Below are 17,434 nucleotides of genomic sequence, written 5' to 3'. Positions count from 1 at the left end.
AAGAATAAGTCATTATTACAAAGCATGGGAGGAGATCACTACAGACACTTGGGTTCTAGCAATTATCCAACATGGTTATTGCATAGAATTTCTACAATTCCCTCCAAACATACCACCAAAAGCACAAAATTTAACAACACACCATTCCAATCTCCTGGAGATAGAAGTGCAGGCACTATTGCAAAAGAATGCAATCGAATTAGTGCCAAACACACAAATAAACACAGGAGTTTACTCACTGTACTTTCTGATACCAAAAAAGGACAAAACGCTGAGACCAATCCTAGACCTCAGAGTAGTGAACACTTTCATCAAATCAGACCACTTTCACATGGTCACACTACAAGAAGTATTGCCATTGCTAAAACTACACGACTACATGGCAACTTTAGACCTCAAGGATGCTTATTTCCATATACCAATACACCCATCGCACAGGAAATACCTAAGGTTTGTATTCAAAGGAATACATTACTGTAAGGAAATGCCTCCTTGGCATGGTTGCCCCCTGACTTTTTGCCTTTGCTGATGCTATGTTTACAATTGAAAGTGTGCTGAGGCCTGCTAACCAGGCCCCAGCACCAGTGTTCTTTCCCTAACATGTACTTTTGTATCCACAATTGGCAGACCCTGGCATCCAGATAAGTCCCTTGTAACTGGTACTTCTAGTACCAAGGGCCCTGATGCCAAGGAAGGTCTCTAAGGGCTGCAGCATGTCTTATGCCACCCTGGAGACCTCTCACTCAGCACAGACACACTGCTTGCCAGCTTGTGTGTGCTAGTGAGGACAAAAAGAGTAAGTCGACATGGCACTCCCCTCAGGGTGCCATGCCAGCCTCTCACTGCCTATGCAGTATAGGTAAGACACCCCTCTAGCAGGCCTTACAGCCCTAAGGCAGGGTGCACTATACCATAGGTGAGGGTACCAGTGCATGAGCATGGTACCCCTAAAGTGTCTAAACAAAACCTTAGACATTGTAAGTGCAGGGTAGCCATAAGAGTATATGGTCTGGGAGTCTGTCAAACACGAACTCCACAGCACCATAATGGCTACACTGAAAACTGGGAAGTTTGGTATCAAACTTCTCAGCACAATAAATGCACACTGATGCCAGTGTACATTTTATTGTAAAATACACCACAGAGGGCACCTTAGAGGTGCCCCCTGAAACTTAACCGACTGTCTGTGTAGGCTGACTAGTTCCAGCAGCCTGCCACACCAGAGACATGTTGCTGGCCCCATGGGGAGAGTGCCTTTGTCACTCTGAGGCCAGTAACAAAGCCTGCACTGGGTGGAGATGCTAACACCTCCCCCAGGCAGGAGCTGTGACACCTGGCGGTGAGCCTCAAAGGCTCACCCCTTTGTCACAGCCCAGCAGGGCACTCCAGCTTAGTGGAGTTGCCCGCCCCCTCCGGCCACGGCCCCCACTTTTGGCGGCAAGGCTGGAGGGAACAAAGAAAGCAACAAGGAGGAGTCACTGGCCAGTCAGGACAGCCCCTAAGGTGTCCTGAGCTGAGGTGACTCTGACGTTTAGAAATCCTCCATCTTGCAGATGGAGGATTCCCCCAATAGGGTTAGGATTGTGACCCCCTCCCCTTGGGAGGAGGCACAAAGAGGGTGTACCCACCCTCAGGGCTAGTAGCCATTGGCTACTAACCCCCCAGACCTAAACACGCCCTTAAATTTAGTATTTAAGGGCTACCCTGAACCCTAGAAAATTAGATTCCTGCAAACTACAAGAAGGACTGCCTAGCTGAAAACCCCTGCAGAGGAAGACCAGAAGACGACAACTGCCTTGGCTCCAGAAACTCACCGGCCTGTCTCCTGCCTTCCAAAGATCCTGCTCCAGCGACGCCTTCCAAAGGGACCAGCGACCTCGACATCCTCTGAGGACTGCCCCTGCTTCGAAAAGACAAGAAACTCCCGAGGACAGCGGACCTGCTCCAAGAAAGGCTGCAACTTTGTTTCCAGCAGCCTTGAAAGAACCCTGCAAGCTCCCCGCAAGAAGCGTGAGACTTGCAACACTGCACCAGGCGACCCCGACTCGGCTGGTGGAGATCCAACACCTCAGGAGGGACCCCAGGACTACTCTGATACTGTGAGTACCAAAACCTGTCCCCCCTGAGCCCCCACAGCGCCGCCTGCAGAGGGAATCCCGAGGCTTCCCCTGACCGCGACTCTTTGAATCCAAAGTCCCGACGCCTGGGAGAGACCCTGCACCCGCAGCCCCCAGGACCTGAAGGACCGGACTTTCACTGGAGAAGTGACCCCCAGGAGTCCCTCTCCCTTGCCCAAGTGGAGGTTTCCCCGAGGAACCCCCCCCTTGCCTGCCTGCAGCGCTGAAGAGATCCCGAGATCTCTCATAGACTAACATTGCGAACCCGACGCCTGTTTCTACACTGCACCCGGCCGCCCCCGCGCTGCTGAGGGTGAAATTTCTGTGTGGGCTTGTGTCCCCCCCCGGTGCCCTACAAAACCCCCCTGGTCTGCCCTCCGAAGACGTGGGTACTTACCTGCAAGCAGACCGGAACCGGGGCACCCCCTTCTCTCCATTCTAGCCTATGTGTTTTGGGCACCACTTTGAACTCTGCACCTGACCGGCCCTGAGCTGCTGGTGTGGTAACTTTGGGGTGGCTCTGAACCCCCAACGGTGGGCTACCTTGGACCAAGAACTGAACCCTGTAAGTGTCTTACTTACCTGGTAAAACTAACAAAAACTTACCTCCCCTAGGAACTGTGAAAATTGCACTAAGTGTCCACTTTTAAAACAGCTATTTGTCAATAACTTGAAAAGTATACATGCAATTTTGATGATTTAAAGTTCCTAAAGTACTTACCTGCAATACCTTTCGAATGAGATATTACATGTAGAATTTGAACCTGTGGTTCTTAAAATAAACTAAGAAAAGATATTTTTCTGTACAAAAACCTATTGGCTGGATTTGTCTCTGAGTGTGTGTACCTCATTTATTGTCTATGTGTATGTACAACAAATGCTTAACACTACTCCTTGGATAAGCCTACTGCTCGACCACACTACCACAAAATAGAGCATTAGTATTATCTCTTTTTACCACTATTTTACCTCTAAGGGGAACCCTTGGACTCTGTGCATGCTATTCCTTACTTTGAAATAGCACATACAGAGCCAACTTCCTACAATTACCAATTCAAGGTACTGCCTTTCGGATTAACAACCGCACCAAGAGTCTTTACCAAATGCCTAGCGGTAGTCGCTGCACACATAAGAAGGCAGCAAATACATGTGTTCCCATATCTAGACGACTGGCTAATCAAGGCCCATTCGTTAATACAGTGCTCAAATCACACAAATCATATCATACAAACCCTCTTCAAACTAGGGTTCACCGTCAATTTCACAAAATCCAAAATTCTGCCGCGCAAGGTACAACAATACCTGGGAGCCATAATAGACACATCAAAAGGAGTAGCCACTCCAAGTCCACAAAGAATTCGAAATTTCAACACCATCATACAACGCATGTATCCAACACAAAGGATACACACAAAGATGGTACTACAACTCCTAGGCATGATGTCTTTATGCATAGCCATTGTCCCAAACGCAAGACTGCACATGAGGCCCTTACAACAGTGCCTAGCATCACAATGGTCACAAGCACAGGGTCACCTTCTAGATCTGGTGTTAATAGACCGCCAAACTTACCTCTCGCTTCTGTGGTGGAACAACATAAATTTAAACAAAGGGCGGCCTTTCCAAGACCCAGTGCCACAATACGTAATAACAACAGATGCTTCCATGACAGGGTGGGGAGCACACCTCGATCAACACAGCATACAAGGACAATGGAACGTACATCAAACAAAACTGCATATAAATCACCTAGAACTTCTAGCAGTTTTTCAAGCACTAAAAGCTTTCCAACCAATAATAGTTCACAAATACATTCTCGTCAAAACAGACAACAATGTATTATCTAAACAAGCAGGGGGGGACGCACTCCACGCAGTTAAGCCTGCTAGCACAAAAGATTTGGCGTTGGGCAATTCACAACCAAATTCGCCTAATAGCACAATTTATACCAGGGATCCAAAATCAACTCGCAGACAATCTCTCTCGAGATCACCAACAGGTCCACGAATGGGAAATTCACACCCAAATTCTGAACACTTATTTCAAACTCTGGGGAACACCTCAGATAGACTTGTTTGCGACAAGGGAGAACGCAAAATGCCAAAACTTCGCATCCAGATACCCACACGAACAATCCCAAGGCAATGCCCTATGGATGAACTGGTCAGGGATATTTGCTTACGCTTTTCCTCCTCTCCCTCTCCTTCCTTACCTGGTAAACAAACTCAGTCAAAACAAACTCAAACTCATATTGATAGCACCAACTTGGGCAAGGCAACCCTGGTACACAACGCTGCTAGACCTATCAGTAGTACCCTGCATCAAATTGCCCAACAGGCCAGATCTGTTGACACAGCACAAACAAAAGATCAGACACCCAGATCCAGCATCGCTGAATCTAGCAATCTGGCTCCTGAAATCCTAGAATTCGGGCACTTACAACTTACCCAAGAATGTATGGAAGTCATAAAACAAGCCAGAAGGCCATCCACCAGGCACTGCTATGCAAGTAAATGGAAGAGGTTTGTTTGCTACTGCCATATTAATCAAATACAACCATTACACACAACTCCAGAACATGTAGTGGGTTACTTGCTTCACTTACAAAAATCTAACCTGGCTTTCTCTTCCATTAAAATACACCTTGCAGCAATATCTGCATACCTGCAGACTACCTATTCAACTTCCCTATATAAGATACCAGTCATTAAAGCATTCATGGAGGGCCTTAGGAGAATTATACCACCAAGAACACCACCTGTTCCTTCATGGAACCTAAATGTTGTCCTAACTAGACTTATGGGTCCACCTTTTGAACCCATGCACTCCTGCGACATACAGTTCCTAACCTGGAAGGTGGCATTTCTCATCGCCATTACTTCCCTAAGAAGAGTAAGCGAGATTCAGGCGTTTACAATACAGGAACCTTTTATACAACTACACAAGAATAAGGTCGTCCTAAGGACCAATCCTAAATTTTTGCCAAAGGTTATTTCACCGTTCCATCTAAATCAAACAGTGGAACTTCCAGTGTTCTTTCCACAGCCAGATACCGTAGCTGAAAGGGCACTACATACATTAGATGTCAAAAGAGCATTGATGTATTACATTGACAGAACAAAAAACATCAGAAAGACTAAACAACTATTTATTGCATTTCAAAAACCTCATGCAGGAAACCCAATATCAAAACAAGGTATAGCCAGATGGATAGTTAAATGCATCCAAATCTGCTACCTTAAAGCTAAACGACAGCTGCCCATTACACCAAGGGCACACTCAACCAGAAAGAAAGGTGCTACCATGGCCTTTCTAGGAAACATCCCAATGCAAGAAATATGTAAGGCAGCCACATGGTCTACGCCTCACACATTCACCAAGCACTACTGTGTAGACGTGTTATCCGCACAACAAGCCACAGTGGGTCAAGCCGTATTAAGAACATTATTTCAGACTACTTCCACTCCTACAGGCTGATCCACCGCTTTTGGGGAGATAACTGCTTACTAGTCTATGCAAAACATGCGTATCTACAGCGACAGATGCCATCGAACTGAAAATGTCACTTACCCAGTGTACATCTGTTCGTGGCATCAGTCGCAGTAGATTCGCATGTGCCCACCCGCCTCCCCGGGAGCCTGTAGCAGTTTGGAAGTTACCTTCAATTATTTATATATGTATCATCTCAACCTTAAATAAGTGCATACTTAGTCACTCCATTGCATGGGCACTATTACTACAATTCAACTCCTACCTCACCCTCTGCGGGGAAAAACAATCGAAGATGGAGTCGACGCCCATGCGCAATGGAGACAAAAGGAGGAGTCACTCGGTCCCGTGACTCGAAAGACTTCTTCGAAGAAAAACAACTTGTAACACTCCGGCCCAACACCAGATGGCGAGCTATTGCAAAACATGCGAATCTACTGCGACTGATGCCACGAACAGATGTACACTGGGTAAGTGACATTTTCATTTCCCTTCCATCAGTCTAGCTTTGCAGTCTGTGACCACAGCATGTCTATTGGACTGTTGCACCCATGCATTGTGGTATTCAATGTCACAGGTGCTGCCCTTGTTCACAGAGGGTTGTGCAATCCTTACACAAGCTATGTTTGATGCCTCTGACTCAGCAAAGATCACTATCATTGTAGGTTGGAAAGCACTGGCTTGCTGGGTAGTGCAGTGGGCTCCATGGTGGCTCTTAGGCGACATGCTTGGTTGCGGTCGACAAGCTTTTTGGAGCATGTCCTATTGAGCCTCATGGACATGCCCTTTAATAGCAAGGTGGATGCAGTGCTGGAGCGCTTTAAAAACCGCAAAGTCATGGATCACTCTTTGGGCCTGTCAACTGTCCCCGCTAGCTGCACTCTTCTTTTTGCCTCTTCTGTGCCTGTCATAGAGGGTTTGTCTTTTCTGCGATTTCACCCATGAGCCAGAAGGCTCCCCAGCCTTTTTTGTGGCCATGGTAGAGCTTCCCACAAAACTTGTGGACACCATGAAAACTTATATCTGGGCAAACTGGTTCTTCTTACTCACCTTTATTCCAAAGTTGGTAACTCACTTTCACCCTTCCAATGTTCTTTGCTCCCCATTACTCCTGTAAAGAAATACTTAATCTCTTGGCTCCGATAGAGCTCTTAGTTTTTATATTGATCATACCGGAGAACACCGGCTGGACAATCAGATTTTCATTGGATTCACCATAGCAAAGAAGAGCAAGGCAGTGCAGAAGAGGTCTGTGTCTTGCTGGATTGCACTCTTCATTAAAATCTGCTACACATTACCAAAAAAGTGGCCTCCAGAAGGCTTGAGGGCACACTTCTCCAGAGCCAATGCTGCAGCTGTTGTGTTGGCATGTGGGGTGCCTGTACTGGACATATGCCAGGTGGCAGTTTGGGTGTCGCGTTGTACATTCACAAATCACTATTGTCTGGACAGTCAAGTCTGTCGAGATGGGCACTTTGCCTGCTCGGTCCTGCTGGACTTTGTTTTGAGCCAGTTTCCTGCCTCTTCTCTGAAGAGGTTGATTTAGTATCTATTCTAAAATTAGCAGTATTTGGTTAGACGTCTCTTCCAGAAGAACAAGTTTCTACCTTCGGGTTCATCTTTTGTAGTAGAGGCGAACCCTGCTCTGTGAACTGGACTCTTTATTCCAGATGGTCTTCTTTGATTCTGCACACTGATCACAACCATTCTGACATGGCTCTGCGTCTGGGCACAGAGAAAGTCGCTAAAGAAACCGATGTCACCTTGCTGAAGCGGAACCTATCTAGGCACCATGCATGTCGCATCAGGTGCAGACCATGTTGACACAAAGCTGTTTGCACCACCTACCGGTGCACAGAGGTACTATTTAGGGTTTTCTGTATCCAATTTGATGCCTGAGGAAAATTGTAAGGTAATACATTTACGGTTGGACTTTTTCAAATATGCCACACTAAATTATATATTCTACAATTACTCTGTTGTGTTGATTATTTCACATTCTTAACATAAGAATGACCCAGCTAACCTCAGCGGTCTAGTCTTGTACTGCTGTGCCTTCCAATAGCAGTGCCCCCTTCCCCCATGTTAGCTTTATAATACCTACAGATGACCCAGTCACATTGAGGAATGCAGCTGCACTCACTCCACACCTAGTGTGGAGACCCAAGGCTTGTGCAGATATCTTTCTTAATTCTATTTTACTGGTGTTGAGTAAAGTTGTACAGGTAATTAAAATGTATTAATTGAAATGTGCATTGCTAGGCACCTCCTGCTCCTGGGGCCCATGCAGTTTTCAATATAGGGTCTGGTAATTGGGCTTCCTATCCTGCATCCCACTGTTGTCTAGTTGGCAGTGGCCTATCTCATCTCCTGCTTTGCGGAAGTATAACAAAGCTAGACTATTCGCCGACATCCTCTTATTTCCAAAAATCCTGCAAAGGTAGAAGACTTATTTGTTGTACTGTGGAACTCCATCCTGATCTTCCCAGTGGCTCTAGGTAGCTTCATATATTGCAGAAACTGTCCTGACTCTAAATGCCTCCTGAACCTCCTTGAATGTTATGAACTTCTTATCAGGATACAGGTACCCTGTTGTATAGCGTCTGCCTTCCCACAAGTCCACATTAAGTGACATGGAAGCCAATTTGCATCTGGACAGATGCTCACTGCAGACCCACTGACTGAGCACCTGCATCTCACATATATTCTTCAGTTCAAGTTCAAATGGCTGCTGTTGGTCGGTGTCAAGAACTCTCAGGACCCTTTATTTTCCAAAAAGGTTGAAGTATTAATTTGAGGACTAATTCACACCTTTCCTCTGTTGGGCAAGGGCTCACCAGTTTTGGAGCTTGGAGTCATCTTTGGTTCACTAATGAAAGGAGCTTTTTGAGCCCATTCACAAAGCCTCACCACGTGCTATTTTGGAAATTTCTTCCCTTCTAGTGATAGCTTTGGCTAGGCAGGAGAAATACAGGGCTTTTCCCTTTTAAATACCACTGCCCTAGAATCAGGTTTGATTTGTCAGAGAATATGAGTACTTGACGCCAGTACACACAAGATTTCCCATCATATATGGACTACCAAAAGTCCATAAAGATGTAAATGATCCTCTGTTACGACCTATTGTATCAATGATTGGCTCCGCAATAGAGCCACTGTCCAAATATGTCGATACCTTTTTGAAACCTTTAGTGTCTCAACTTCCATCATATGTCCGTGATACGGGCGATTTTATTTTGAAACTAGAAGGTTTACAGTTCAATCCTAAACAGGAAATGCTAGTAACAATGGACATTGAGGCTCTTTTTTACAAACATACCACAGCAACAGGCATTAGACTATGTTGCGGCATGTTTGAATAAGATGGGCGAGCGACAGAGAAGACCCCATGTTTCAGTAAGAATTGAATGCCCTGAGGAAGGTGGAGGCAATTAAGCTGGATAAATTCTGTGCAAGTCCACTGAAACGCGCCTCGGCAAGTTGGCGAGTTGGATGGTTTACTACCAAATTGGATGTGACATTTGATAAAGGAACGATACTTTGGAGTCCATTTGGATGTTAACTATGTTCAGTGGAGAGAGAGAGTTGCAAAGGTCTCTCACATGCAGGATACATGGGATTGAACTAAGTTAGTGAATTTTTGAAAAATTACTACCACCAAATCAAGTTATTGAATATTTGAAGGACGCTTATGAATTTGTGTGTATATGTTATTTTTGTTTTTTTTGTAATGTTTGAAATCTGTATCACGTTTTAAATGATAGTATAATTGGTGCATTTTGTTTTGTCTTAATGTTTGTATTGAAATGTTATGTGATATGTATATGTGGTCTATGTTGCATTGTTTGTGGTTTGGTCTTTTCAGTCTTAGTCTTATGTGGTTTTAATTTATGTATATAGGTTTTTTTTGTACATTAGAACGATTTCTATATAGGTATAAGGATTGATATTTTTGATTATTGTGATAAATTTGTACTCTAATATTTCAGGTTGTTGATTTTTTTGAAAGAAGCTTTTTTGTTTTGTAGGACTTAGGAGAGAGACGTTCTGTACCTATAGTACCAACCGTAATGAACATCTTCTGAATTTGTGACCCAAAGTTCAAAAGAAAAGATTGGAAAAGGGAAAGTTGTCTTTAATGCAGGCATATGTTGTCTTCTCGATTATGCAGGCAGCCTGCTGGAGCCAATCAAATTTCCTATATGAAATGACTGACTTTGCGGTGACTAAATCTTAACATCACCATCCTGTTGGAACTCCATTGGCTCTGCTTGCTTGTCTGCACCATTTTCATAACCAGCTGCATAAAACAATACAATGCCTAAACTCAGATGAGTTAACTGTCAGCTAAGAGGAACATTATTATAATAAATGAGTGGATGAGTAACAAAATGAAGAAACTTTATAAAAACATATCACCACTTGCAAAGTTCCAAATACTATTCAGAATACTTTAAACATTATCTGGCACTTAGAGTTGGCTTTTGAGGTATTGGGCTGTCTCCGGTATGGGAGTCAAACCTCAAACATAATACATGGTTAAATGGTAACAGTAGTACCAACATTAATAACAATCTTTTAAAGTTTTTACCCAAAGCTCATGTAGGAAGCTGGCTCTGTATATACCATATCAAAATGAGATATATTGTTCAGAGTCCAAAGGTTCAACAGAGGCTAAAGTAGATAATACTAATGCTCTCTTTTGTGGTAGTGTGGTCGAGCAGTTAGGCTTGTCAGAGGGTAGTGCAAAGCATTTGTTGGACACACGCAGACAATAGAAGAAGCACACACTCATTAACTTAATTCCAGACCAATGGTTGTATATAGCAAAAATATATTTTCTTTATTTTTAGAACCACAAGATTCAAATTGCAGGTAAGTACTTCAATAAATTCGTATTTCACATATATCAATAGTACTTTGTTTGAAATTGATAAGTTATACAGTTTTAGAAATATTGGCAATTATCCTTTTTTAAAGTTGATAGTGCAATTTTTGGAAACCGTTCCTGGGGGGGAAGAAATGTTAGGATTGACCGGCAAGTACTTGACTTAAAGTTCCATTCTCCAGGGGTTAGGAAGTCCACAGGTTGGGGTTCAAGTTAGCCTCAAGCACCCACCACCAGCAACACGGGACTGGTCGAGTGCAGAATTCAAAGTTGAGGCAAAATTAACATTGGCTCCTATGGAGGCTGGGGGCACTCTCTTTCAGATCTGCAAGCAGGTAAGTACCTGTGTCTTCGGAGGGCAGACATGGGGGGGTTTTAGAGGAGCACCCGGGGGAGGGGGCACAAGTAGGCACCAAACACACCCTCAGCGGCACAGGGGCGGTTGGGTGCAGGGTGCAAATAGTGTCGGGCTCCTAATGCTTTTCTCTGAGGGGATGCCTGGGGTCACTCAGTGCAGTAGGTGAGGTTGAGGGGGTTGACTTGGGCAAACCACAGGCTGGATAGGGAGGAGGGCTGCCTGCTGAAAGTAGCTGCACCGGAGGTCGGGTTCTCCAAGGCCTGGGGGCTGCAGGTGCAGTGTTTAAGTGTCAGATATCTTCGTCCAGAGCTTTCACGGTCAGGGAGGTCCTCTGGATTCCCTCTGCATGTGTTGTTGTGGAAGGGTGGGGCATTTGCTCACAATCGCCTGGGGACTCTCCTGCTGGTTGGGCCACCTGGACACGGGCCTCAGGCGTTGGGTGCAGGGTGGTCATCCTTGGAGGCTCTGGAGTCCCTTGGTTGTAGTTTCCTTGTGGACAGGGCTGCTGTCCTTGGGAATTCTTGGTCCTTTGGGGTGCAGGGCTGTACTCTGGAGCTTTGCAGAGGTTGATGGTCCCGCTGGATGCGTCACTTTCTTGTTGCACATTCTTTGAAGCAGGGGACAGGCCGGAAGGGCTGGGGCAGTCAGTTTTCGTCTTTCTTCTTTTCTGCTGGGGGTTCAGCTTAAAAGTCCTTGTTAGGTTGCCAGAAATCTGTTGAGCTGGGCTCAGGGAGGCCCCTAAGTCTGGGATTTAGGGGTGCTTCAGGGGTCAGAGGGCAGTAGCCAATGGCTAATGTCCCCGAGGGTGACTACACCCTTCTTGTGTCCACTCTCTTTAAGGAGAGTGACACACACCTAACCCTATTGGTCCCTGTCCTCCAAAGCAAGATGGAGGATTCTGCACTGAGGGGATCACCTCTGCTCTGGACACCTTAGGGGTGGTCCTTGCTGGGGTGGTCAATCCTCCCTCTTTTTCCTAATTTTCCAACCAAACTTGCTGTCAAAAGTGGGGCTTTGTCAGGGGAGGGGGGCGGGCATCTCCACTAGCTGGAGTGCCCTGAAGCATTGTAACATGAGGCCTGAGCCTTTAAGGCTCACCACCAGGTGTTACAGTTCCTGCAGGGGGGAGGAGTGAAGCATCTCCACCCAGAGTAGGCTTTGTTTCTGGCCTCAGAGTACAAGGCCCTCACACCATGGGGTCAGAAACGTGTGCTAGTGGCACGTTGGCACAGACCAGTCAATCCTACTCTAGAGGATTGGGTAAAATACAGGGGGCGTCTCTAAGATGCCCTTTGTGTGCTTTTTAGAATAAATCCAACACTGGCATCAGTGTGGGTTTATTGAACTAAGAAGTTTGATACAAAACTTCCCAGTATTCAGTGAAGCCATTATGGAGCTGTGGAGTTTGTAATGACCGACTCCAAGACCATATACTTAATATAGCCACACTGCACTTACAATGGACTTAGACACTGTAGGGGCAAATTGCTCATGCAGCTATGCCCTCACCTGTGGTATAGTGCACCCTGCCTTAAGGCTGTAAGGCCTGCTAGAGGGGTGACTTACCTAGGTCACAGGCAGTGTTTTGTGGGAATGGCACTCTGAGAGAGATGCCATGTTGAGTTTGCCTTTTTCTCCCCACCAACACACAATCTGCGATGGCAGTGTGCATGTGTTTGGTGAGGGGCCCCCTTAGGGTGGCACAAGACATGCAGCCTTTTGGGGACCCTCCCTGGTCACAGGGCCATTGGTACCATGGGTGCCTTTTACAAGGGACGTATCTGTGTACCAGAGGTGTGCCAATTGTGAAAGAATGGTATATTTTTAGGGAAAGACACTGGTGCTGGGGACTGGTTAGCAGTATCCCAGCACGCTGCCAAGTCACCATCAATATCAAGCAAAAAGTGTTGCTGGGGTGGGGGGGGGTGCTGGTGTAACGGCAACAACGGGCAGTTTCTTACAGCTGGAAAGAAAAGACCAGAAGAAATAGGAATTGGGAAAGCTGTTTTTAACGTAGGCATATTTTGTGTCCTCGATTATGCAGGCAGTCTGCTGGAGCAGAAAAAATTCCCTTTATCAAATGACTCACTTTGTGATTACTAAAGCTCAACTTCTCCATCTGGGTGGAACTCCATTGGCTCTGCTTGCCGGCCTGCACCTGCTTCAAAACCAGCTGCATCATTAACAAAGCCATCACAAGCAGCATACTTGCATACCTTGCAGACAAACTTACCATCTCTGCTGCTACATTGTACACCTGCATCAGACTGCAGACCAAGAAGTGTGGAAAAAAAATAGCAAGGAGGCATTTTCTATCTCTACCCAGGCTCTGGAACAACACCCTGTAACTATCAGGGCCTGCCTAACGCTGCTCCAGTTTCTGAAAGAGTTGAAGACTCCTCTCTTTTAAAGGGCACTACATCACAACGCATTACCCATCCACAACCAGCTAGCTCTTATACCACACTTTGACTTTATGCTTGTCTTTGGTGCTGTGCAACTCTCCACAGCCTTTTGGCTTGGATCACAGTATACAAATTCCAAATACATACATAAATTCATTTTAACTGCAGTTTTGTCACTTTTTATATATTCCCCAGGGGCCAGACTGAACCAGGAGGCTTTTCATAGCTGTGCTTCCCCACTCTACTAAGTAACACTGCTTGCAGGCTGACGTCTGTTTCTTTCTTTGGGATCCAGCACTGTGCTCCTTCAGGAAATTGATTTATAATTTGGGGTAGAAAAGTGGTCACCTCAAAGGATAAGGCCACCACCTGATAGCGGTCAAAGAAATTGAAATAAACCTGAGCTCAATTCCTGGCAACAAGGCTCCAAGCTGTCAGTCTTACATCAATGGAAATTTTTAAAGTATTTAAGCTTTACCTACACAGTAGAAAACATGACACAATAACATTCCACAACCAGATTTAGCAGGGATTTTTTTTTGAGTAAAATAACACCAAAAAATACAACTTCATTAAGAGGGACCAAATATATGAAAATAGCTCAAGTCTCCCATGATAGTCTACGAAAGTGGTAGATTGGGACCTTAGCTCAATTTGAGGGTGACCGTGGTAGAGATCTGGTCGGATACAGCTAATGGATTGGTCCCAATTAAGTTCTGGCAGGCAGTGTTAGAAAAGGTTTTTGCTTTGTAATCAGACAGGGACCTTGCAAGGGGACTCCTATTGACTTTGCTTTGATCCATTCCTGTTGCGTGCACTAGGCCCAACCACACAAATGGCACAGCATTTCTGTAGGCACAGAAAACACTGGGGCTCACCACCAGATTCTTGTAACTGTCTGTCACTGATTATATGAAGCACTCACAATATTCCACAGCTTGCAGTGTCTCAGCTATAAAGGTCCTGCCCATTTTAAACAGTTTCAGCATCTAACAAAAGGAGGACTTATTCCTCACAAAGTCTCTAGGATGCAGAATCCTCTTTTGTGGTCACCGGTGTTTCTGCTTTTATAAATCCCTGCTGGTTGGGATTGATAACTGTCCACATTAGCTTATGTAGCCTTGTTCCTAGGGTCTTCGAGGGCCATCGAAGTTGAGAAGGGTATTCGACTTGAAAGATGTGTATAATTTGTTCTTCATTCTATGCACTTATTGTTGGAGTTTTTGATATTAACCTGTCTATGCTTGCTGTGCCCTCAGCTCATCAGTCACAAGCTCTATGCTTTGCTGATTCCTTCATTAGTAGATATTGAGCTGTGTGTGTCTCCATGGTTTGGCCCACAATACATTTAATTTACAATATTGGGACTTGATACAGTGCTGATTTATTAATTTGTCTCCGCTTCATACCAGTCTCATTAATTTTAATTCATGTACCTCTTTCATTCAACACAATCTCGGTTGACGAAAACAATTATTTAGCTTACAGTGAGCTTGGAGCCCATCCATTGCTTACCTTTTGGTTGCCCTGATTGACACATTTACTTTTTTTTAAATGTGTTGGTTTGTGCTGGCATTACTTCCTCTTTTTGTGTTTGGAGCATGGGCGCATTGCTTGGCCTTCCACTCGTCACTTCTGAAGCTGTACCTTTTTTTGTGAAGCACTCCACATAAATGGAAGTTTATCCAGCTTTCTCCCTTTTGTACTGCTCTTTCTCCCTCCCTACCAATTGTCTGCACTCACTTTTTCCATCTGTGTTGTGCTTGATCACCCCCACCTGTGTTGCTTTCTCATCTATGTGCATCCTCTGTCCCACAACCACTCCAGATTCCTCTCTAGCCTGGATGCTTCTTGCCTCTCCCTTAATGCTTCTTTCCCCACCTTTGTTCGTTGTTGCTTCACCCATGCCTCAAAAAAGAAAAAATATTTTCTAAACTCTAAGTTTATTTTTTATTTACTGATCCAACTTGGATTAATATGTAAAAAGAAAAGCACCCATGTATTTTTTTAGGCATGCACCTACAAACTGAGGTGAGGCAGACTAATTATTGTGCCTTTTTTAATTACTCTTTAGCCATGCTGCACTGCATCGGGAATGCTGTAAAGCATTGTTAAAAACTATTGGCAAAGCCAGTAGGTCCCCAAAGCAGGAGGTTTTGTTGATGCTTATTGATTCTTATTGTTTCTGTAATAATGTTACCTCATCACTTCTTTCAATGACTTGCAAACCGTTCACATACCTACTTATTGTCGTTCTCTGTTAGGCACTCATTATTTGTTAGCTTTTCTTCTGTGCATTGGGGTTCTTTAGTAGGGAGTTAGTCAACATTTTTGTGCCCAGCCTACCATCATCAGTACTCCCCTACCACTGCAACCTGAGAAGGCTATAATCAGAAAAGGTTAATGCATTTGATATGTCTCAGCAATTGAGCCTATTTTCCCTTTGTCCATTGATTGATTGCAGTTTCTGGTAAACTAGCGATGAGAAACTGAGAAATGGGAGTAATTGCTCCTGAGAGTAGTAGGTCTGTGCCACCCAGCATATACTAACCTGTCCCGCAACCTCTTTTAGACATTGCCTGTCTGCCTGCCGGTGAGATACCTGTAGGGTGTTCATGTCTACATTGGGATTTATTTTCCCGTGGGCTCATCATAAGATCCATATGATGTTCCACGATTAACAAACCTGTTGTTCATTCCAGTTTTTTCTGGATGGGAGAACTGTTGATGCTCTCATTTACCTTGATTAGGGAGAAACTGCGAAGCAAGAGTTTGGTGTCTTGACTGGTTGCTACTCCCCAAAGACACTCTTTTTTTAAAAAAAATTCTTCTTAAGATTGAACAGTACAATTTAGAATTTACATACAAGGGCTATTCCCATTCAGCTACCTTTAAGGGCATATGATTGGAACTGCTTGTACTAAAGCTTAGATCAGAGCTAAATAAGTAAAATTCTTCCTGTAAGAAGCAATTATGTGCTGAAATAAGTTTGTGTAAAATGCTTTTGTGTTTGGTTGTGTTATTTAACCGTCTTGTTCTTGATAGTTGCTGTAAACATAGAAATAATTATGCAGCATTTGCCTTGTTTTATTCGGGCCTGTCTTCCACTCATGCCTCCATTCTTCAGGGCACACCTTTCAGAACAGTTTATTGCTGGGGAAAAAACAGTACCCCCTCTTTTCCATTTACCAACTTCTTCACGTTTAACTTTAAATTTTCCACAAACAGGAACATTGAACAAGATTCATAACTCTCACCCTAAGCTATAGAGCTTGCACTACAAGATTTCACCCCACTTCCCATTGAAGAAAGGATAATATCTGATTGGGAAAAAACTGTACAAATGCTACTGCTGTCTGTTGACTTAGCCCTTTGACTGACACCCCGCAGCAAACACCCAGTTGTCTCCTCCTGTCATAATTTATTAGGAGCATTAGCAATAGATCTGGAGGAGCTTGCCCTCCGAGCCCCGCCACAGACTTAGCCATGTATTCAGCATGGTGGTATTTTTGTGGTCTTTACAGTTCTCACCAGATCCATCTTTATATCGGCTGACTCAACTAAGCTGGTGGATTGCTTCTGTACTCTCCTGGATCTCTTCTGCATCAGGGTCTCTTCTGCTGTGCTGTTTGGCTGCCTTTTGCCAATCTGGTCTCCACTCTGCCTGCAGCTCAGCTCCCTTGCAAACTCCAATCTTGTTTATCTCTGGTGTAAGGATGCTAAAGGACTCTCCCTAGAACGTAGCAGAGATGATCTTTATGAGGCATTTCCGTACCATGTATTTTTCTACCATGTATTGGTTGTGTCCCGAAGTGTATTTTAAAAATATTTTTTCATTTGGGATTTGACCACAGGTGAAGTCTATATGACTCATTATGGCATTGGTCATAAAACCATAACCTCCATTTTAGGTCTGTGTTTTCTGTCTGAATTTGGAAGTGTTTTTTGGTGAGCTGGCAGGAAAAGTGAATGGTATCTAGAGAAGACTGCAGTACATTTCACAAGGTAAAGTAAGATGAAAGCAGATGCATTCAGCTATTGAAAGATGCAGGTTTTTCAAGGGCAAGAGAGAGGCCATTTAATACTTGATTAGGAGGTTGTAACCACCGGCTCTCTTGGATGCCATTTTGCTAAATGCAGGGTAGTCTATTCATATTCTGCCCACAATGTAACAGGA

The 17,434-nt window shown here is 44.6% G+C and overlaps 1 protein-coding gene across 8 annotated transcripts in view; it reads left to right on the top strand.

Moving 5' to 3' along the window:
- Positions 1 to 17,434, top strand: part of UBR5 (ubiquitin protein ligase E3 component n-recognin 5) — a 1,605,594-nt gene that overhangs the window by 568,909 nt on the left and 1,019,251 nt on the right. The window lies entirely within an intron of this gene.

This window comes from Pleurodeles waltl, chromosome 2_2, assembly GCF_031143425.1.
Source record: "Pleurodeles waltl isolate 20211129_DDA chromosome 2_2, aPleWal1.hap1.20221129, whole genome shotgun sequence".
Classification (NCBI taxonomy): Eukaryota; Metazoa; Chordata; class Amphibia; order Caudata; family Salamandridae; genus Pleurodeles; species Pleurodeles waltl.
The sequence above is the reverse complement of the archived record's forward strand: the minus strand, read 5'-3'. Positions and strand labels throughout refer to the sequence as shown.